General features: G+C 42.2%; 1 pseudogene; it reads right to left on the bottom strand.

Moving 5' to 3' along the window:
* Positions 1-11,027: 11,027 nt before the first annotated feature.
* LOC103284241 (elongation factor 1-alpha 1-like) lies at positions 11,028-12,780 on the bottom strand (annotated as a pseudogene).
* Between the last annotated feature and the right edge of the window lie 11,779 nt (positions 12,781-24,559).

The raw sequence follows: 24,559 nt of genomic DNA on the forward strand, positions 1-24,559 counted from the left end.
AAATCAATCCTATATAATAAAAGGGTAATATGCAAATAGACCGAACGGCAGAACAACTGAACAACCAATCAAAGCGTAATAAGCTAATGATAAGCTAAGGCTGCTCAACCACTCGCTATGATGTGCACTGACCACCAGGGGGCAGATGCTCCAACCTGTAGGTTAGCTTGCTGCTGGGGTCCAGCCTATTGGGACTGAGTGAGATGGGCCAGACACGCCCTGGAGCCCTCCTGAGGTCCCTCCCCTGCCCGATCGTGCACTGGTGGGGGCCAGACGCAGGGCTCATCGCTGGTGAGTGCTGCAGCAGCGTGAGCCTCTCCTGATTGGCACTGATTGGGCGCGAGCCCGGGGCAGGCACAGTGGGGCTGGGATGAGCGGGAGCAGCAGGTAGGAGCTGCAGGCCATGTTGGACTGCAGGTTTCAGCCTGATCCCTGCAGTCCATCCAGAGGGACCCCACCTATGCATGAATTCGTGCATCGGGCCTCTAGTAAAAATATATTTAAAAAAAAAGAATAGGTTCTGCCCTCAATAAGTTCACACTTTAGCCTAAAAAAACAAACAAAACAAAAAAAAACCAAACATATATAAATTACTGATGCTGGTGGACTGAAGACAAGTACTTGGTTTGTACCATTTTATGATGACCTACCTGGGAAATATTTAAGATCAGATTTATTAATATCCAAACAGTGACAAAGCTTATGGAAGTAGTTAGGAAAATGCCCAAGGAAAACCCCCAGAGAAACAAAAAATGCTCACATTTTCACATACATGAGATTACTTTTAAAACTCCATCTAATCAGTGTAGTTCTGCAGCTTTTACAAACAGTTTTCTGGTCCAGTATAAAAGTCAGGCTTCTTTTGCATGTGTGTGAAAAATATGCAGGTTGTACTTTGAGGTAATGTTGGAAGGTGTAGTTAATAGGAAGCACTTCTAGTTGTTAATTAATTAGACCACTTTAATCAAGAGCCATTTTCTGAGAAATTTATTCCAGGCCTGGGTCAGGTGCTAAAGAAACAAAGATAATGAAGACATAGACTTTGCCCGTAAGGAACTCATTCAACAAGTGTTTATTTGATTACCTAAGAGGGGAGGCAGTGGTGAACAAGACATTCGGCTTATTTGCAGGAGACTGATATATACATACATCTTTCCAGCTGCCTCAAAAAGTGTGCAAGTGACACAGGGTTTGGGCAAGACAAAATATCTACATCCCCCACCCATCAAAACAAAGAGCAGTTCTTGAAAGAATAGTTTGGTCTCTACAGCCCAAGTGAACTAGGGACTCTCTCTAGCATTAGGTAAAATTGTGAAGTGAGCAGTTATAGCCCATTCTCCTGGGGTCTGGGCTATTTAGATAGCTTTCTGGTTTCTCAGTTCCTGTCTTTTTGAACTGCTTTGTCCTCCTAAGGACTACTGCAATGATGATTCTGAAATGCAAACCTGATTATCTTATTCCCTCGCTTAAAAACTAGCATGGCACACAAGACTATTTGTGATCTTACTCTGCCAAACTTCCGTCCTCATCCTCCATAACTCACATGTAGGGTTTGCCAGATTAGTAAATAAAAATACAAGATGCCCAGTTAAATTTAAATTTCAGGTAAACAACACTTTTGGGGTCTAAATGTGTCTCAAATGTTGCATGTGACATACTTAGACTAAAATGTATTCATTATTTACCTGATGCCCAAATGTAAGTACACATCCTGTATTTTATCTGGCAAGCCTACTTATTCCATTTCCCACTAGTCTCCTCATGCCGCTGTTAAGTGCTGGATAACTTCTCCACCCCACTCCTTATCCACATGATACTCTTCTGCTGCTTCTTCATGGGGTTCTGGAACAGTGCAGATGGGAGTTTGGAATTCATGTGCTGGGGATGGGCCTGGCCACCTGTGTGCCTTGTTTAATAACTGGGCTTCCTCCCCAGTTCCTGTTCATCCTTTCCATTATTCCTTCTGGAACTGGAGTTCTGCCCTGAACTCCAGTTCACTTGGCTGGAACCCCACATGGCTTTTCACCCTTGTGAACTCTCTCCCTGAGGGTATGGGGCTAGATTCTTCCTCCCAGCTGGGAGCTGGGTTCCTGACTTAAACTGGATGGATCATCGAAGCCTGCCTCCTTCCTGTCTTGTCTACTACAAAGAATGGAGAAAAGACTCAAATGAGATCAAGTTAGCAAAAGTGGTTTGTAAAGTGTAAAGCCTTTCTGATGGTAATTTAGTTCAGAGACTAAATTATAAGCTCTTCACCTAATCTTTTACATGGAAGCTCCTCTCTAAAGTGCTCTGGGTTTCCCATGCTTCTGCTCACATGAGGTGGAAAATTTCCACATGTCCTCTACATAATTTTTATTAGTGCATTCAGTCACATTGGCTGTTGCTTTAATTTTTGAAATTTTAATTGTATGGTCCAGAACACACCTCTTCATAATTAAAACTAAAGTCTCACAAACTTGCAACACACAAAAGAAAAGATATCTGGGAATAAACTTAACCAAGGAGCTAAAAGACCTGTAGGAACACTATAGGACATTGAAAAAGGAAATAGCCCTAGCCAGTTTGGCTCAGTGAAGGGACCCAAGTTCAATTCTGGTCAAGGGCATGTTCCTCAGTTGCAGACTCGATCCCTGGCCCTGAGTGGGGCCCTTGTGGAAGGCAACCAATCAATTGATGTGTCTCTCTCACATCTATGTTTCTTTCTATCAGTTTCTCCCCCTCACTTTAACTCTCTCTAAAAATCAATGGAAAAGTATCCTTGGGTGAGGATTAATCAAAGAAAAAAAGAAAAAGAAATAGAGGAACAAACAAGTGTAAGCATATACCATGTTCATGGATTGGAAGAATTAACATTATTAAAATGTTCATACTACCCAAAGCAATCTACAGATTCATGCTATCCTATTAAAATACCAACAGCATATTTTACAAAATTCCAAAAATATATATGGAACTAAAAAAGACCCCAAATAGCATCAGCAATCTTGAGAAAGAAGAACAAAGTTGGAGGGCTCACAATACTGGATATCAAATTACACTACGAAGCCATTGTAATAAAAACAGCCTGGTACTGGCACAAGATCAAACATACAGACCAATGGAACACAACAGAAGTCCTAGAAATTGACCCATGCCAATATGGTCAGTTAATATTTGATAAAGGAGGCAAGAGCATACAATGGAGTAAAGATCGTCTCTTCAATAAATGTTGTGAAAATTGGACAGGTACATGCAAAAAAATGAAACTAGATCACCAACTTACACCACACACAAGAATAAACTCAAAATGTATAAAAGACTTAACTGTAAGTCATGAAACTATAAAAGTCCTAAAAGAAAGCATAGGCAGCAAAATCTCAGACATCTCATGTAGCACTATTTTCCCCAATACATCTCCTAGGGCAGTGGTCGGCAAACTGCGGCTCACGAGCCACATGCGGCTCTTTGGCCCCTTGAGTGTGGCTCTTCCACAAAATACCACGGCCTGGGCGAGTCTATTTTGAAGAAGTGGCGTTAGAAGAAGTACAAGTTTAAACAATTTGGCTCTCAAAAGAAATTTCAATCGTTGTACTGTTGATATTTGGCTCTGTTGACTAATGAGTTTGCCGACTACTGTCCTAGGGCAAGAGAAACAAAGTAGAAAATAAATAAATGGGACTACATCAAACTAAAAAGCTTCTTCACCGCAAAAGAAACCACCAACAAAATGAAAAGGGAACCCACTGTATGGGAGAACATATTTGCCAATGATACATCTGATAAGGGGTTAATTTCCAAAATATTCAAAGAACTCATACAACTCAACATCAGGAAGACAATCCAATTAAAATATGGGCAAAGGACCTGAAGAGAAAATTGTCTAAAGAGGACATACAGATGGCTAGTGGACATATGAAATAAATGCTCAAAGTCACTAATCATCAGAGAGATGCAAATTAAAATAATGAGGTATCATCTCACACCTGCCAGAATGGCTACCATCAATAAATCAATAAACAACAAGTGCTGGTGATGATGAGGAGAAAATGGAACCCTCATGCACTGCTGGTGGGAATGCAGACTTGTGCAGCCACTGTGGAAAACATGGAGTTTCCTCAAAAAATTAAAAATGGAACTGTCATTTGACCCAGTGATCCCACTTCTAGGAATATATCCTAAGAAGCCAGAAACACCAATCAGAAAGAATATATTTAACCCTATGTTCATAGCAGCATTATTTACAATAACTAAGATCTGGAAACATCCCAAATGCCCATCAGTAGATGAATGGATAAAAAAAAATCTGTGGTACATTTACACAATGGAATGCCACGTGGCTATTAAAAGGAAGTTCTTACCCTTTGTGACAGCACGAATGGGCCTGGAGATTATTATGCTAAATGAAATAAACCAGTTAGAGAAAGACAAACATCACATGATCTCACTTATCGGTGAATCTAATGAACAAAATAAACTGAGGAACGAACTAAGTACTGAGGCATGGATGCATGGAACAGAATGACAGATCTCAGAGAGGAGGGCAACGGAGGAGGTGGGAAGAGATTAACCAAAGAACATATATGCTTAACCCATGAACACAGACAATGGTGTGGGGAAGGCGTGGGGTAGGATGGGGACTGGGTAGAGGGGAGCAAAGGAGAGGAAAATAGGGAACACCTATAATATAGTCAACACTAAATAAAATTTAAAAAAATGTAAAGTCTCACAAACTATGTCAACTCTGAGTATGTGTATAAATTTTGATAGTTTCTGTTATAGTCATCTTTTTAAAAATTGGTCAACCCACCAAATTAATTTCATCATCCACAGATGGGTTGTGACTTGCATTTTGCTAAGTACTGATTTGCATTATTTTCACTGAGATTTCCTATATCAACCAGCTGACCAGGACAATTGTCAAATGTCACCTCATTTGGTCTCCAGTAAAACCCACCTTGCTCAAAGAAAGGAGTTGTCCCTGCTGATAAGATCAGCAAGCAGCCTACCTCAGCCAGATTTTCCAAGCTGCCTGAGGTTAATATGTAAAATTCCTGGTAAGGCCGCTTATAAAAAAGGATAGATGCAGAATTACCACAAATGACAATTACATTCATCATAGAATAGGGGTATTGTTTGGGGGCAATTCTTTAATTATTCCTGGTTGAGTTAAAGAGACTTTTAGATTTCTGAGGTTTCACATTGATTTTAGAGATAAGACATAAATGAAAGTTTTCTCGCTCACTGCTATGATTTCGTTTTACTTTCTTTTCGCCTACATGATCAACAGTTAATCTGAAATTCAGACTGCTTCAAAAAGCTGGGCAATAGTAGATTCCAGAGAAAATAAAGAAAATGTATGGAAAGGATGTATGGTCCAAATCGAGGAAAATAAGACAAATTATCGAATGAATTCTATGGTACAGGTAGTCAAGCCAGCTGCTGGAATTCAAGGTTCCCCGATACAGCTCTTTTCTTTTACTCACAGCCGACTCATTCATTTTCCTTTCTTTTTAAATGTATTTTTATTGACTTCAGAGAGGAAGGGAAAGGGAAAGAGAGATAGAAACATCAATGATGAGAGAGAATCATTGATTGGCTGCCTCCTGCACGTCCTGGAGATCGAGCCCGCAAACCAGGCATATGCCCCTGACTGGAATTGAACCCACGATCCTTCAGTCTGCAGGCCAATTGCTCTATCCACTGAGCCAAGCCGGCCAGGGCTCATTCTCCTTTCTGGGAGGGTTTTTTGTTGTGTTTTTTTTTTTTTAATATATTTTATTGATTTTTTACAGAGAGGAAGGGAAAGGGATAGAGAGCTAGAAACATCGATGAGAGAGAAACATCGACCAGCTGCCTCCTGCACACCCCCTACCGGGGCTGTGCCCGCAACCCATGTACATGCCCTTGACCGGAATCAAACCTGGAACCTTTCAGTCCACAGACCGACGCTCTATCCACTGAGCCAAACCGGTTTCGGCTCTGGTAGGGTTTTACTTGGGTTTGGTTTGTTGGCCTTGAAAAGACCAGTTTCAGATCAATGGTGGTACAAAAGCTAGATTGGAGGGAATTTGAGAGAGAACAGGAGAAAAGGAATTAAAAACAGATAGTATAAACAACTGTTTGATTACAAAGGGTTAGAGAAATAAAATGGTAACCAAATGAGCAAAATAGAGTCAAGGGGAGAGTTTTACTTGTCTTTAAAGAGCTTGAAATGGCCCTCGCTGGTTGGGCTCAGTGGATAGAGCGTCAGCCTGTGGACTGATGGGTCCCAGGTTCGATTCTGGTCAAGGGCATCTACCTTGGTTGCAGTCTCCTCCCCCTGCCGAGGCCCTGGTCAGGGTTCCTGCAGGAGGCAACCAATCAATGTATTTCTGTCACATCAATGTTTCTCTCTGTCTTTCCCTCTCTTTTCCACTCTCCCTAAAAACCAATGGATAAATATCCTCAGGTGAGGATTAACAACAACAATTAAGTGCTTGGAATAATTTGTTTGCACACTAATGGGAAAGGTCCAGTAGAAGAGAAATTCACGATGTAGGACTGAGAGGGAGAAGTGACTGGTCTTATGTTCTTGAGTCTGCAAGAGGGTGGGATCCAATTTGCAAGTGAAAGCTTTTACATAGGGGACAGCCTGACAGACAGGAGGTAAGGCAGGGTCTAAGGGGTACACCAGTATGGACACATGGATGTGGTAAGAGTGACTAGAAGTTCTCTTCTGGTTCTTTAGTTTTCTCAGTGAGGAAAGAGGAGCCATCACCAGTGGCAAGTGAGAATGAGGGAAAAGAGAGGACCAGGTGTGGAACAGTCCTTTAACAGGAAGTGAATATAGGAATGTAGAATGTACGCAAGTGAGTGGGCCAGGGACATGCAGGATGTTAGCTGGGAAATAGTAAGGGTCTCGTTAGGTTCCTGGTGACAGGTTTAAAATCAGACCGATGTAGATGAAAAGTTGAATTTAGCTGGGGCTGTGATTTGCTAGCAGTATGGTGACAGAACTAAGGTGATCCAGGGAGTTTACTGGGAGTGATTACATTTATTGACCCTGAATTTTAAGCTAAGAGGGAATAGAAGGACTCGAGGGGCGAGAGACAGTAAAGGAAAAAGGAAAAGGAGTGTGTGTAGAGTGCTCCTCTCCCTAGAGTTTGGTTCAGTCATTCCCTGATATCGCCCTTTTAACTCTCTTCAGAGTAATTAAGGTGTTTCCTTATTACTTAAAAAAAAAAAAAAAAAAAGAATCTATTGCCCTGGCTGGTGTGCTCAGTGGTTAGAGTGTTAGCCTGCACAAGGGTCTCAGGTTTGATTTCCTGTCAAGGGCACATACCTAGGTTGTAGGTTTTATCCCCACTGGGGTCAGGGTGCATGCAGGAGGCAACCAATCGATGAGTCTCTCTCACATCGATCCTACTTTCTCTGTTTCCCTCCCTCCCTCCTTTCCCACTCTCTCTAAAAATCAATGGAAAAAATATCCTCAGATGAGGATGAACAAAAATAAATAGCCCTAGCCAGTTTGGCTCAGTGGATAGAGCATCGGCCTACAGACTGAAGGGTCCTGGGTTCAATTCTGGTCAAGGGCACATGCCCAGGTTGTGGGCTCAATCCTCAGTAGGGGGTGTGCAGGAGGCGGCTGATCAATGATTCTCTCTCATTTATGTTTTTATTTCTCCTTTCCTCTCTGAAATCAATAAAAATATAGTTTAAAGTCAATCAATCAATCAATCAATCAATCAAAACAATTAAAAATCCATCCATCCACCCATCCATGCATCCATCCATGCATCCATCCATCCATCCATCCATAAATCCGTGCATCCATCCCTCCATCCGTTTCACACCACTGGAACATTAGCTCTATGACAACAAGGACCTTGCTGTAATACTTGTTATTTTATAGCCACAGTAATAATTTTTCACAGGAAAGACTACAAAGTATTAGATAGAAGAATGATGAAAGGTTAAGATATGCTTTTAAGGTCTTCACCAGCCTGATCATGCTCTTCTATCCGTCCTCCTGTTTGTTAGTTTTCTCCTGCTGCCTCTGCCAGGAGAAAGAAGATCGTGCCCCAAGGTGAGAATTGCTTGCTAAAATGTCTGCCTTGGGTCTCCTACAAGGCCTCCGGAGGGTGTAGAGAGGAGAGCTCAAGGAGAATTTACCACAGAGTTCTGCAGGCACCAGATATTTCAAAGATGAGCCAAAAAGAATGCCAGGAGGATGCCAATAGGTTTCCATTTTGTTTTGTTTAAAACATCTTTATTGAGGTTTAATTTAGACACCATAAAATTCATGCACTTTAAGTGTAAACTTTGTTGAAATTTACAACCATCACCACAATTCAGTTTTAGAACACTTTCATCACCACAAAATGTTCCCTTATGCCCGATTGCAACCATCTCTTTTCCCACCACCAGCCTTAGGCAACCCCTGATTTTTCTGTCTCTACTGTTCTGTCTTTTCCAAAATTTTCATATAAATGGAATCATACGATATGTAGTCTTTTGTGTCAGTCTCCTTCCATTTAGTATAGTGCTTTTATTGTGATTAATACTCAGTCTACAGATACACAACATTTTGTTTATTGATTTATCACTTGATAGACCTTGTTTCCAGTTTGGGGGCTATTCTGAATAGTACTGCTATGAATGTTTGTGTACAAGTCTTTGTACATAGGTTTTCATTTCTCTTGGGTAGGTACCTAGGAGTTTAATTGCTAAGTCAAATAGTAAGTGTGTATTTAACTTTTTACGAAGTGACAGTTTTCCAAAATGGCTGTTCCATTATACATTTCACTAGCAATGTGTGTGCTTCTCCATGTCCTCACCAACACTTAGCCTTTTTTGGTTAGCCAGTCTAGTCGGTGTGTAATGGTATCTCCTTTTGGTTTAGTTAGCATTCCTCTTATGACTAATGATATTAAACATCTTTTTGTGTACTTATTTGCCATTTATTTATCTTTGGTGAGGTAATTATTCAATTATTTTATTCCCTTTTTTTTATAAAGTTGTTTGTTCTCTTATTGTTGAATTATAAAAGTTCTTATATATTCTGGATTCAAGTCCTTTATCAGATATATGTTTTGCAAGTATTTTCATTTTCTTAATTGTGTCTTTTGAAGAGCAAACATTTTATTTTTGATAAAATTCTATTTGTTGATTTTTGCCTTTGATTGTTCATACCTATTGAGTCATACATAAGAATTCTTTGACTAGTCCAAGGCTGCAAAGATTTCATCCTATGTTTTCTTTAAGTTGTTATGTCTTGTGTAAGGGAAGAGTTGAGTGTCGTCTTTTTGTTGGTGTTTATCCAATTGTCTGAGCATCTATTGTTGAAAGGACTGTTCTTTCCCCATTAAATTACTTGACATATTTCTTGAAAATCAGTTGACCAGCTCTTTTACTGGACTTTCTGTTCTCTTCTGTCCATCTAAATATCTATTCTTTCTTGAGAATTCTAGCTTTGTACTAAGTTTTAAAATAAAATAAAGCCCCCCAACAGTTTCTTTTTCAAAATTATTTTGCTATTCTAAGTTCTTTGTACTTCCATATAAATTTTAGAAATAGGTTGTTAATTTCCACACAAACAGCCCATGAAATTTTGATAGGTATTACATTAAATCTTATACATCAATTTGGGGAAATTGCCATTTTAATATTGAATCAGCCAACCCATGGACATTGTATATCTCCCAATTTTTTAAATAAACCCTCTTTAATTTCACTCAGCAATGTTGTTTACTTGATTTTTTTTTTCACTTTTCTTGTTACATTTATTCCTAAGTATTCTATTCTTGTGGTGCTATTATAATTGAATTAATTTAATTCATTTTAAAATTGTTTATTGATAGTTTATGAAAACAAAATTGTTTTTTTTTTTCCCTCTCATTTAAACTTTGTTTTAAAGTGGGTCTCAAAATTCTGTGACAGAGTTTTGGTCAAGTTCTTTACATTGAAAAGTACTGATTTTAAAAACGAATAACTTTAAAACTCCCCCCCCCCCCCCCACACACACACACTCAAATGGCCCACAAACATTTTCCTTTCCTTCTGAAGGCTTTTAAAATTTTATTTATTTATTACTGATTTTAGAGAGGGGGCGGGGAGAGAGAAACACCCATCTGCTGCTCACCTTTTTACACATTCATTGCTTAAATCTTGTATATGCCCTGACCTGGGATCAGAGCCACAACCTTGGAGTATTGAGACAATGCACTAACTGAGCTATCCAGCCAGGGCTCCTTCTGAAGGTTCTATGATGCATTGTAATCATTAACCAGTCTTTACTATTAAACTTAAATGACTGCCATGGCTGGTTTGGCTCAGTGGATAGAGCGTTGGCATGTGGACTGAAAGGTTCCAGGTTCAATTCTGGTCAAGGGCACATGCCCGGGTTGTGGGCTCGATCCCCGGTGGGGGGCATGCAGGAGGTGACTGATCGATAATTCTCTCTCATCATTGGTGTTTCTATCTCTCTCTCCCTCTCTCTCCCTCTCTGAAACCAATAAAAATATCCTATATAATAAAAGCTTAATATGCAAATCGACCGAACGGTGAAACAACTGATCAGCAGAGGGCGGGTACCAGTGGGCAGAGAGAGGGGACGGTGATTGGGGGGCGGCAACCGGTGGCAGTAGGGTGATGGGGGGTGGGTCTGGCCACTCACCATCCAGTGCATCCCTGGTCGCTTCCCGCAGAGGGAGGCCACTGGCGGCGGGGCAGCGATGGGGGACAATGGGGGTGGGGCTGGCTGCTCGAGAGCCGGCGCCATCGTTGATCGACTCCCCAGTCACCTCTCGAAGAGGGAGGCCAGACTGCGGCTTAGGCCCACTTCCTGGGGGGAGCGGGCCTAAGCCGTCAGTTGGACATCCCCTGAGGGCTCCCAGACTGGGAGAGGGTGCAGGTTGGCCTGAGGGACCCCCCTAGTGCACAAATTTTCATGCACCAGGCCTCTAGTATTAAAAAAAAAACCTTAAATGACCAATTGAGACAAACAGTCCTGAGACTATTCTTCCACCAATGATTATGACCGGGGTGGCAGGTATTGGGGATAATTTTCATTTAGCCTTCTGAGTTTTCTGGGCAAACTTGGTGACTTTGCAAGCCCTCTTGTCCAGTGCTTTGATGACACCCACAGCAACTGTCTCAAGTCACAAACAGCAAAACGGCCCGGAGGATAGAGAAGCTATCGATACACTTGGGCTTGCTAGGAATGATGTTGACGATGGCAGCATCACCAGATCTCAAAAACTTTAGGCCATCTTCCAGCTTTTTCCCAGAACAATGATCAATCTTCTCCTTCAGCTCAGCAAATTTGCAAGCAATGTGAGCTGTGTGACAACCCAGCACAGGTGCATAGCCAGCACTGATTTGGCCTGGATGATTCAGGATAATCACCTGAGCTGTGAAGCCAGCTGCTTCCATTGGTGGGTCATTTTTGCTATCACCAGCCACACTGCCATGACAAACTTCTTTGACAGACACCTTTTTGACGTTGAAGTCCACATTGTCTCCAGGAAGAGCTTCACTCAAAGCTTCATGAGACATTTCAACAGATTTTACTTCAGTTGTAACATTGACTGGAGCAAGGGTGACCTGCCGGGTTTGAGAATAACAGTCTCCACTCGGTCCACAGGGACAGTACCAATACCACCAGTTTTGTAGACATCCTGGAGGGGTAGATGTAGGGGCTTGTCATGTGGATGAGTTGGTGGCAGGATGCCATCCAGAGCTTCCAGCAGCTGGTTCCACCAGCATTGCCATCCTTACAGGTGACTTTCCATCCCTTGAACCAAGACATGTTAGCACTTGGCTCCAACGTGTTGTTGCCCTTCCAACCAGAAAATGGCACACATGCTACTGTGTCAGGGGTTGTAGCCAATTTTCTTGATGTAGGTGCTGACTTCTTTAACAATGTCTTCGTACCTCTGGCTGTAGAGTGGCTCAGTGGAACCCATTTTGTTAACACCAACAGTCAGTTGTTTCACACCCAGCGCGTAAGTCAGGTGGGCATGCTCTTAGGTCTGCCCATTCTTGGAGATGCCTGCTTCAGATTCACCAGCACCAGCAGCAACAATCAGGACAGCATAGTCAGCCTGAGGTGTGCCAGTGATGATGATGTTGTTTTTTAAATTTATCTTTATTGTTGAAAGTATAGATGTTCCTCCCCCCCCCCCCCATTAACTCTCTCTATCCTGCACCCACCCCCCTCCCCAGGCCTTCACCACACTACTATCTGTGTCCGTGGGTTATGCATATAAATGTTTTGGTTAATCTCTCCCCCATCCCACCCACCTTCCCTCTGAGATTCGTCGGTCTGTTCCATTTTTTATGGAGTCTCTGTCCTGGGGCATAAATGATGGTCACATAATACTTGCTGGTCTCACATTTCCACAGGGAGATATCCATGGGGAGCCCACACTCACGTTCACGTTCAGTTTACCTAAGACCCAAGCATACTTGAAGGAGCCCTTTCCCACCTCAGCAGCCTCCTTCTCAAGTTTTCCAACAGTTCTTTTGTCGATTCCATCACATTTGTGGGCCAGATGGCCAGTAGTGGCAGACTTGCAGGAACCTACGGGTTCGTGCCCAGTAACAATAGTGTTAACGTAGGTCTTTCCCTTCCCGTTTTGGCTTTGATTTAGTGGTGGTTTTCACCACACCTGTGTTCTTGTGCAAACGGGTTGTGAAAAAACAAAATACAATTGGTTTATGTATATTCGTCTTGTATCCTACAACCTTGTTAAACACACTTATGAGTTCTAGTAGCTTTTTTGTAGATTCTTTGCAACTAAAATCATTTTCAGCCATATTGAGATTATAATACACAAATATAATTGTAATATATTTTATGATTTAACATTAATTAAATAACATTTAATTAATAAATTAATAAATGCTAATTTATTTGAGCATCGAAAGATCACCGGTTTGATTCCTGGTTGGGGCACATGCCCAGGTTGCAGGTTCGGTCCCCGATCTGGGTGCATGCAGGGGGCAACCGACCAATGTTTTTCTCTCTCTCTCCCTCCCCCTCCTCTCTATCTAAAAAAAAATCAATAAAGACATATTTTTAAAAAAATTCTTAGGTTCTATTGTTTTAGCAAGTTTCAGTTTTATAATAGAGTATTTTCAACTATAGTCACCATTTTAAAAAATTAAATCCTCAGATCTTATTCATCTTATAACTGAAACTTTGTACCCTTTTATCAGCCTTTCCCTATTCCCCTCATCCCCTAGCCCCTGGCAACCACCTTTATATTCTCTGTGTATATCTTTTTAAAAATTCTACTTATAAGTGATACCATGCAATATTGTCTTTGTCTGGCTTATTTTGTTTAGCACAATGCCCCCCAGGTTCATCTCTGTTATCACAAATGGCAGGATTTCCTTCTTTTTAAAGCCTAAATAATATTTCATTAAATATCTACATATGTAATACACACACACACACACACACACACACACACACACACACACGTCGCGGTGCACGAAAATTCATGCACTCAGGAGGGGGTCCCACAGCTTGGCCTGCGCCCTCTCGCAGTCCGGGACCCCTCAGGGGATGTCCACCTGCCAGCTTAGGCCCTCTCCCTGGGGGGGATTGGGCCTAAGCTGGCAGTCAGACATCCCTCTGGCAGCCTGGGAGCCCTCGGGGGATATGTGACTGACGGCCGCAGTCAGACATCCTTAGCACTGCCAAGGAGGCAGGAGAGGCTCCTGCCACCATCGCTATACTCGCAGCCATCAACCCAGCTTGTGGTTGAGTGGAGCTCCCCCTGTGGGAGCGCACTGACCACCAGGGGGCAGCTCCTGCATTGAGCATCTGCCCCCTGGTGGTCAGTGCACATCATAGTGACCAGTTGTTCCTGTTAGGGTCAATTTGCATATTACCCTTTTATTATATAGCATTTTTTACCCATTCATCTCTGATGGACACTTAGGTTGTTCTCAGGGTCTCACGTCTTGGCTGTTGTGAATAATGTTGCAATAAACATGAGAGTACACATATTTCCTCAAGATAATGATTTTGTTTCCTTTGGATATATACCCAGAAGTAGGATTACTGGATCATATGATTGTCCTGTTTTTAATCTTTGGAGGCAACTCCATACTGTTTTCCATAGTGGCAATACCAGTTTGCTTTCCCACCAACAGTGTACAAGGGTTCCCTTTGCAATTAATTACATACAAGATCAGGTTGCCTAAGAATCACAATAATTTCTTAATTCTTTGCTTACTGCATTTCAATTAACCCTCTCAGTTCCTCTAGTACTCAACACCATAGCCCCCAAATATTCCTTACTCTTGGTAATGCCAAACACTCCTTCTCTGGGGATAGAGTAGTATGTCCTTAAATTCCTCCTAAAGACTGGAATGTCTTGCTAACAGAAGTGTTGACCTACAGCCAGGCTAATTTTCCACATTCATCTCCCATGCAAAGATACACATATCCCAAGAGCCAAGTGCTTGTGTTCATGCATCCAGGGTCCTTTGCCCCTTTACTCTGTGACTTGCCTATACCTTTGCTTCAGTTGTTGACCAGTCATCCTATGATGGCACTACTCTTATAATTATGTATTTATTTAATATATTTTTATTGATTTCTGAGAGGAAGGGAGAGGGGAGAGAGAGATAGAAACATCAATGATGAGAGAGAATCATTGATTGGCTGTCTTCTGCATGCCCCCTACTGGAGATCGGGCCCACAACCCAGGCATATGCCCTTGACCAGAATCAAACTCAGAACCCCTCAGTTTTGCAGACCGATGCTCTATTTACTGAGCCAAACCAGCTAGGGCCATACTTTTCTTTTTAGATAGGATAATACATTTTAAAGTAAAATCTTTGCCAGGAAGTTTTCTGTCTCTAGTTATTCTGTCTTTGTCTGCTATGATCCATTACTTATGTTACAGTTTTACTCTGAAAAGGCATTCTTATTTTTAATTTCCAAATGCAGCGTGTGTGTGTGTGTGTGTGTGTGTGTGTGTGTGTGCGCATGTGACTGCACATGCAGGAGTTGGGGGAATATCTAGGGATAGCACTCAATTATCATCCATTACTCAAGTCATACTTTTTGTCATTTAAACTCTATACAACTCTTTTACACATATCACTGTTCATTTATTTAACCTTCAATTGATCTATTTTATGAAATTGCTTAGGACTTTATGGTTAGTTCTCTTACAGTTACATCTTGTTAGATTCAGCTCATTATTTCAGACTACTGAGACCTTTCTTACATACTGATTTTTTGCCATTCAGTGTAATTTATCCTACCATATTTATGCTTTCCTATATTTGGGCAGTAGATCACAATCTATACCCAAGTAAAGTCTGAACTAAAAGCTCAGGGCAGAGACAGATCACTGTGGCATGCTATTGGAGACCTTCCCTTTGGTTGCCTGTGATCAGCAATTAACATTCTTTAGAAATGGTTGCTCAGCTAGGCACACATGGACTTATCCGTGCTTCCTTTCCCTCTGCGTAAAATTAGGGTGATGTAGTACCCAACTCATCGGACTATTGTTGATTTTTTAAAAATATATTTTTATTGATTTTTAGAGAGAGAGGAAGGGGAAGGGAGAAGGGAGAGAGAGATAAGAAACATCTCGACCGCCTCCTACACAGCCCCTACTGGGGATGGAGCCCACGACCTGGGCATATGCACTGACAGGGAATTGAACCGGTGACCTCTTGGTGCATAGGTAGATACTCAAACACTGAGCCACACTGGGTGGGCTTATAAGACTGTTGAAAGGATTAAATGGTTAAACAATGTGCCTAGAACAGTGCCCAGCACAGAGTATGTGCTCCAGAAGGTGAATCATCATTATTTGGGAAAGCAAGGGCTTTCGTCAACGGGTTGGCCTTTATCTTCATCTTGTCATTTCCTAACTCTGCATCCTTAGACAAGTTATATAATTTCTCTGAACCTTAATTTCTTCATCTTAAAATAATCATAAGAATAGTGCCGTCTTTATAAAGTTGTGAGGATTAAATAAAATAACACAAGTAGAATGTGTAATGCAGTGCGTGACTCAATAAGTATTTGTTGCAATGTTTCTTTTTTATTTTTTAAATAAATCTTTATTGTTCAGATTATTACAATTGTTTCTCCTTCCGCCCCCCATATCTCCCCATCACCCGGTTCCCTCCCCCCCATTGTCCTTATCCATGGGTGTATGATTTTTGTCCAGTCTCTTCCCATACCCCCCACACAGACACCCCTTTCCCCCTGAGAATTATCAATCCACTCCCATTCTATGCCTCCAATTCTATTATGTTTACCAGTTTATTCTGTTCCTCAGATTTTTAATTCACTTGATTTTTAGAATCACTTGTTGATAGATATGTATTTGTTGTTCATAATTTTTATCTTTACTTTTTTCTTCTTTTTCCTCTTTTTAAAGAATACTTTTCAGCATTTCATATAATACTGGTTTGGTGGTGATGAACTCCTATAGCTTTTTCTTATCTGTGAAGCTCTTTATCTGCCCTTCAATTCTGAATGATAACTTTGCTGGGTAGAGTAGTCTTGGTTGTAGGTTCTTGCTATTCATCACTTTGAATATTTCTTGCCATTCCCGTCTGGCCTGCATAGTTTCTGTTGAGAAATCAGCTGACAGTTGTATGGGAGCTCCCTTGTAGGTAACTAACTGTTTTTCTCTTGCTGCTTGTAAGATTCTCTCTTTGTCTTTTGCCCTTGGCATTTTAATTATGATGTGTTTTGGTGTGGTCCTCTTTGGATTCCTCTTGTTTGGGGTTCTGTGAGCTTCCTGAACTTGTAAGTCTATTTCTTTCACCAGGTGGGGGAAGTTTTCTGTCATTATTTCTTCAAATAGGTTTTCAGTATCTTGCTCTCCGTCTTCTGGCACCCCAAAAATTCGGATATTGGTATGCTTAAAGCCATCCCGGAGGCTCCTTATGCTATCCTCACACTTTTGGATTTTTCTTTCTTTCCGCCTCTCTGGTTGGGTGTTTTTTTCTTCCTCATATTCCAGATCTTTGGTTTGACTCTTCGGGTGCGGTGGTCTACTCTGTATATTCTTTATTTCAGACAGTGTATGCATAATTTCTGACTGGTCCTTTTACATTTTTTTGGTATTCTCATTTAGGTCCTTGAAGGTCTCTTCAAGTTTCTCAGCGGTTTTTAGAAGATTCTTGAGTAACCTTATAAATATGGTTCTGAACACTGTGTCGTCCATTAGTTTGCTTTCATCTATCTCTCCTACTTGTGGCATACTTCGATGTCTCCACATTTTGGCTGCCTCCCTGTGTTGATGGAGTGGCTTTGTGTTGTCGGTGATCTATAGGGGCCGGTAGCTCAGCTTCCCCAATCACCCTAGGTGGTTGCTCTTGGTACTCCCCTTTGTGGGCTAAGTGGAAAGTCTTGGTGTAGTTAAAAGCCCTGATTGCTGTTGGTACACTGGGAGGAATTGACCTCCAGTCCAATTGGCTGTGAGGGCCTGCTGTGTATATAACGGAAGAATTGCTGTGCTGGAGACACAGTAGGGCTTTGGTGCTCACTGAGTCTGCCTCTTGAATGTGTCCCTTATGAGAGTGGTTGAAATCTGGTGTTGTCCACACCGACAGAAAAGTCACTCTCACTCTCCGACCAATGGCTGAGAGTCCCGTAGGCGTCTGGGTCCCCCGCATGTCCCCAGAAACTGGAGTTCAGAGTGGTTGGGATTGTTGGTATCACTGGCGGGAATTGATCTCCAAGCCAGTTGGCTGTGAGGATCAACAGTGTCTCGCTGGGAGAGCTTCTGTGCTCAGCTTGGATGAGGCGAGTCTCAGGGTGGCGCAGACAAGCTTTGGTTTCCCGTCTGCTCCGCCCTAAGAGGGGCGGTTTCTCCGTGCCCGAATTAATGACTGCGCGCCTCTGAGAGAAGGCAGCTTTTGAGCCTTTCCTGCTGCCTAACAGACCAGTTTCTCCCCAGCTGGGGCTGGGTTTCAGTGCAGACCGGAGGTTTTGTTTTTCTCCCGAAGGAGAAATCCAGTCACTGGGAGGGCTGTGCTCAGCTTGGATGGGGCGGAGTCTCAGAATGGCGCAGACAAACTTGGAGGGCCGGTTCCACCGTGCCCTAATCAATGGCTGCGAGCCTCTGAGAGAAGGCAGCTTTCGAGCCTCGTCCGCTGCCAAACAGGCCAGTTTCTCCCCGACCGCAGCTGGATTTTAGTGCAGACGGGAGGTTTTGTTTTTCTCCCAAATGAGAAAGCTAGCCATGCAGCGTCTGCTGCCCTCCCTCTCCACGCTCTGCGAGCAAGCCTGCCGTGTATTCAGCCGCCTGCCCTTTCCGCGCTCATGGATCTCGCACCTCCACAGCTCCTGAGGCTCAGCGTCCCCCTCTCTTTTTTTCCCTAGTTGTAGGTTTTCCACTCTGCCAGCTTTCCGGTGGTTCTGGACGGTGTGCGCTCTGTTTTCCAGTTGTAGTTTCAAAATTGTTGTGGTAGGCAACAGTTAGGTGTTTACCTTATGCCGCCATCTTGGTTTCTCCTGTTGCAATGTTTCTTATTGACATTCATCTTGTACATATGTTTTCATCTCCTCCCTCCATCCCTCTATCAAGATATGTCCAAAAGCTTATAGATATAGCATTCCACTGGTCAGCCTGTTTGGTAACTGAAAAATTTGCAGAGCTATGGTTTATTTAAATCACATTTTAAAACCCTTCTAAAATTCTAAAATATCAGCAAAATAATTATTTAAGTGTGTAATTAATATATGTTATGGCTAGGTTATTAATTTTGGATTTATCTTATCATAACATAGATTTGTATGTTATATATATTGTGTGTACAGTTTATAAGAACATCACGGGGACCTTTGGAAAGATTGTGATCATTTTATATCCTGGCAAGCACAGTTTGATTGTTCAAAATGATTATGAAGGTATGTTTGTTTTTATCACTGCTTGTCCCTTTTATTTATTTTGTGCTGAGAACATAGCTCAAGAATGCAACCAATGATGATCTGTTTCTATGAGAAAATAGTCTGCCTCACAGTGATCAGCTGAGATACGAAATCTCAGACTCACTGTGGCGAAAGCCAGGTACTGCTTGCCAAATCACAACACTCCTTGTGTGTGGTAGGACAAGAAATCCCAGATCTTAACGGTATGATCTTCACAGAACAAACAAGGCAAAAGCTGATGCCTTAGAGCAGCTAAGAATCAAGGCTTGATTTTTTTCAAATTCTTATGTGTCAGATATTCTAAAAAGTATCCGTGTGAGCATAATATAAAACCTTGCAAGACAAAAAACTTGAATTTTATTCTCTGCCATCCACTAATAAAAATTTTTTGGTGCCCTTCTGCCGTATGAGGACACAGCTAGACGATAGCAATCTAAGAGCTAAGAAGCAGACCTTCACAGACACGGAATCTGCCAGCACCTTAATCTTGGACTTCCCAGCCTCCAGAATTCAGGATTAAGAGTGTCAAGGCAAGCCCATCGGTGTGGCTCAGTGGTTGAGCGTTGCCCTGTGAACCAGGAGGTCATGGTTCAATCCTGGTCAGGGTATATGCCTGGGTTGTGGGCTCAATCCACAGTGAGGGGTGTGTAGGAGGCAGCCCATCAATGATTCTCTTTCATCATTGATGATTCTACCTATCTCTTGCTCTCCCTTCATCTCTGAAATAAATAAAAATATATTTAACACTCAAAAAAGTGTCAGGCGAAATCCTGGCCAGTGTGGCTTAATTGGTTGAGCGTCATCCCATGCACCAAAGGATTGCTGGTTGAATGCAGGAGGCAGCCGATCAATGTTTTGCTCTCATATCAATGTTTCTCTCTTCCTCTTCTTTCCTCTTTCTAAAAATTAATTTTAAAATATTTTTTAAAAAATTGAGAGAACAAAAACATTTTAAAAAAGAAAAAAACAAGGAACATAAAAGCACTCTTTAAATTTTTTTTCTTAAGAGAAAGGCTTATGATCGGCTGGCAGGGCTCAGTGATTGAGCGTCGACCTATGAACCAGGAAGTCAAGGTTCAACTCCCATATTGTGGGCTTAATCCCCAGAAAGGGGCATGCAGGAGGCAACCGATAAATGATTCTCTCTCATTATTGATGTTTCTATCTCTCTTCCCGTCTCTCTTCCTCTTTGAAATCAATAAAAACATATTTAAAAAGAAAAAAAATGAAGAAAGAAAAGGACCATAACAACATAGTAAATGGATTGGGATATAACATTGAGAAAATCTCTCAGAAAACAGAAGAAAGATGGCCAATAGAAAAATAATAAAAGAATTAGAGGATTAATCCAAGAAGTCCAGTATTCCAAATAATAGGAGTAGCAGAAATTTTAAAGAAATAACTTAAAAATTCCCAGAACTAAAGGGAAAAATATTTTTTTGGCACATTACCTACCTTTTTGGACTCGACTTCTTTTCCAGAATGGAGATAATAATTACCAAAAAGATTGTTCCAAAGATTAGATTATTAGTATAAAGTGTATAGTGCCTGGCACATGGTGAGTGCTCAATAAATGTTAGTTCTCTTCTTTCCTTTTTTATTGTCAATGATCCATTAAAAAATGTGCCTCTACCAGTGTGGCTCAGTGGTTGAGCATCTACCTATGAACCAAGAGGTCATGGTTTGATTCCTGGTCAGGGCACATGCCCAGATTGCAGGCTCGATCCCCAGTGTGGAGTGTTCAGGAGGCAGCTGGTTGATGATTCTCATTATTGATGTTTCTATCTCTCTCTCCCTCTCCCTTCCTCTCTAAAATCAACAACAAAAAAATATTTTAAAAAAATATGAATGGCGAGGGAGAAATAGTAATTATTATTTTTTAACTTGGCTCTGGTTTGACTTAGCTCCTTTAAAAGTTACAAAAATAAAGTTTTTTGTTTTGTTTTTTTCTTTTTTAAATGGAAACACCATGGTGGAGTTTTTAGTTTTGGAAGACGAGGCCCCTGTTGGGGAGCTTTAAAAAAATACTTGTGCCTAGAGTCTACCCACAGAGACTGACTTAATTGGACTACAGTGTGGCGTAGGCATTAGGATTTTTCTAAAAGTACAATTTATATAAAATAAATTGCACATCTCTTAGGTGTATAGTTCAATGAGTTTTGACAATTGTTTATCTCCTTGTGACCACCATGCTAATTAAGATAGAGAACAGGCCCAGCTGGCATGGCTCAGAAGTTGAGCATTGACCTATGAACCTGGAGGTCATGGTTCAATTCCAGTCAGGGCACATGTCTGGGTTGTAGCCTCGATCCCCAGTAGGGGGCCTGCAGGAGGCAGCTAATCAATGATTCTCTCATCATTTATATTTCTATCTGCCTCTCCCTCTCCCTTCCTCTATGAAATCAATAAAATATATTTAAATAAAGAAATAAAATAAAATGTAGTCAATCTAGTCAGTGAAAAATGGTAATACGAATTGACATGGTATTTATGTGAACACCAATGAATACTGTTTTGTGTGCTTGCTAGTGATTAATAATCTTCCTTTTTGAAATGTCTGTTTTGAAATCAAGGCTTTTCCCCATTTTTAAAAAAAACTGGGTTGTATTTTTATTATTACTAGAGGTCTGGCCAGCCAATTGGGGTGGGAGGGGCAGATTGGGGGCGGGGCCAGTCTGGGGAGAGGGGTCGAGGGTGGTTGGCCAGCTGGCCCTGCCCCCTGGACAAACTCCCAGTTGAACTCCTGGTCGAGGGGACAATTTGCATATTAGCCTTTTATTATATAGGATTTGGAGGAATTCTTTAGCTGACTCCTTTGTGCTGTTTTGTACCTGCTTTTGTTACTCTTACAGTCAGTAGGTGTCTGTAACTTACAATAGCCTAGTGTTGGTACCACTGTGGAGATGAAGGGGAAGGAGAATGCAGCATGCAGGGGTGCAGAGGGGCAGAAAGAGCAGTCTCAGGAGGCTGGGTGGTGTATGGGGGTGTCAAGAGGGATCAAGCTGGTGGCAGAGAGGCTGAGTGAGCCATGGAAGGAAGACTTCTAGCCACCCTCTTAGGAGTAGCCCCAATAAATCTTGGGTTACTGGATTTTCACACAGCCCAGAGAAAATACACACACACACACACACACACACACACACACACATACACACACATACATACACACACTAGTGGCCCGGTGCACGACATTATTGCACGGGGGGGGGGGGGGGTTGTCCCTCAGCCCAGCCTGCACCCTCTCCAATCTGGTACCCCTCGAAGGATGTCCAACTGCCGGTTTAGGCCCGATCCTGGTGGGATCGGGCCTAAACCGGCAGTTGGACATCCCTCTCACAATCCAGGACCACTGGCTCCTAACCACTCACCTGCCTGCCTGCCTGATTGCCCCTAAGCACTCTGCCTGCCAGCCTGCTCACCCCCAACTGCCCCCCCCCCACTGCTGGCCTGCTTGCCCCCAACTGACCCCCTGTTGGCCTGATCGCCCCAACTGCCCCCCCACCCCCCGCCGGCCTGATTGCCCCCAATTGCCCCCCTGCCAGCCTGCTCGCCCCCAACTGCCCTCCTCTCCTGGCCTGATCTCCCCTAGCCACCTCTGCCTTGGCCCCGCCACCATGGCTTTGTCTGGAAGGTTTCCCAGAAGGTCTCCTGGTCTAATTAGCATATTACCCTTTTATTAGTGTATATATATATACTAATTAGTATATATATATATCTTCCAGAGGGCTGGTATGCTTGGATACTTCTGTGTCAAAGATACAAAGATACAATTCTGGCCCTTTTGTAAGTGATTCAGAAAACTAATATCAGACCCAACTTCTCCCTCGCTGTGAACTCCCCCAGGGTGGCAAACAATTCTTTCAGAATTTCTTAGAACAGAGAAAATCCCACTATGATGCTAGAAAATACTGGCTCCTCTGTTGTGTTCCTGGTTCTCTCAGAAGTTGCTGTCTGTGGCTTCTTAGGTCACAGGTACAATGAGTGAGCCAAGGCTTTATGTATGGGTAGAAACTTATTGTTACACTTGGCTTGAATGTGACAATGGCTTAAGTTTTATTATTTCTGGACTAGAGGCCCGATGCATGAACTTCGTGAAAGGGCCTTGGCCCCCACCACCTCCTCAGCTGCTTCTGCCTCGGCCTGGGCCCCCACCCGCTGCGGCTTTGTCCGGAAGGAAGGACGTCTGGTCTAATTAGCATATTACGCTTTTATTATTATAGATGTTGGTTATTACTGTCATTATTAGGTCTGCTGATCATCTGTCATTTCAAGGCCAAAAACCATCAACTGGAATGCTAAGGATAATATAATAATCAACTCTGTTATTCAGAAATTCCGATTTCAAATCCCCAATTTAGAATTTATTAAAATTTATCAATTGGATGTGTATTCCAGTTTAACTTTGTTATGTCAGCAGCAAAAGGCTCTGCAAAGCAAAATAATAAACAAGATTGTAAGAGCAACATTTACTCAACTAAAGAAAACAGTAGGAGAGAACATTGGGAGGTCGTTAAAGGTTTTCATTTACTTAAACAGTTAGAAACTGGAGGAGTGGAGTAGTCAACTTCCAAAGCTGTTTGTATACACAAAACTATCACAATGTATTTTGTTGATATACTTTCCTCTGTCTCCCCCATTAGAAAGGGCTTTGTTAAGTGTAGGATCAATGTTCCTGCACAGAGTAGGTACTTAACATATGTTAGCCACATGAGTAGGGTCTTCCATGCTGCATAGATGGCTTAAGTATTAGCCATACTCATGGGTCTTATATCTGTGAGTGTCTGTGTAAAACTCTGCCAGGCCCTAGCCTGTTTGGCTCAGTGGATAGAGTGGCAGCCTGCAGACTGAAGGGTCCCAGGTTCAATTCCGGTCAAGGGCATGCATATGCCCAGGTTTCGGCTCGATCCCCAGTAGGGGGCGTGCAGGAGACAGCCTATTAATGCTCTCTCTTCCTCTCCTTTCCTCTCTGAAATCAATAAAAATATACACTGACTGGCCAGATTGTTATGATCTCTGAATGCATAATAATCTGGCCATAATAATCTGGCCAAAGATTCAAAGATACAATTATACATATATTAGAGGCCCAGTGCATGAATTCATGCATGGGTGGGGTCCAGCCAGCCTGGCCAGGGGGAGGGGACATGGGCGGTTGGCCAGCCTGCCTGCTGGTCGAACTCCTGGTTGAGGGGACAATTTGCTTATTAGCTTCTTATTATATAGGACATACACTGAGTGGCCATATTATTATGCACTCAGAGATCATAATAATCTGGCCACTCAATGTATATAAAAAAAAACAGTAGGGTCCTCTGAGCCAGAGTTATGATGCTAGAGGTTTGTGGCAGATAGTGCCTATAAAACATAAAAAGGGGAAGAAGCAGGATTGTGCAGGAAGAGCCTCAGACTATGATGCAGATCTGAAAAGTCTTGGATGACCCACTGGGAAGCTCTGGAACAAGATCACCCATTAAAAGAGTCCCACACTGAGCAAAAACAGCCAGGCCCTAGTATTCCTACCATGCTTAGTTGTTGGCTGGAAGCTCAAAAGCTATCAGCTAACTGCAAGCTCTCAGCTAACTGCACTTCTTGAAGTGGAGCAGCAACTCTTCCTTGAAGGGAGATCTGAGTGATGCTCCTTTGTGGTAGCCACAACTCCCATAACACAAATTC

Source organism: Eptesicus fuscus, chromosome 9, assembly GCF_027574615.1.
Source record: "Eptesicus fuscus isolate TK198812 chromosome 9, DD_ASM_mEF_20220401, whole genome shotgun sequence".
In the NCBI taxonomy this organism is placed as follows: Eukaryota; Metazoa; Chordata; class Mammalia; order Chiroptera; family Vespertilionidae; genus Eptesicus; species Eptesicus fuscus.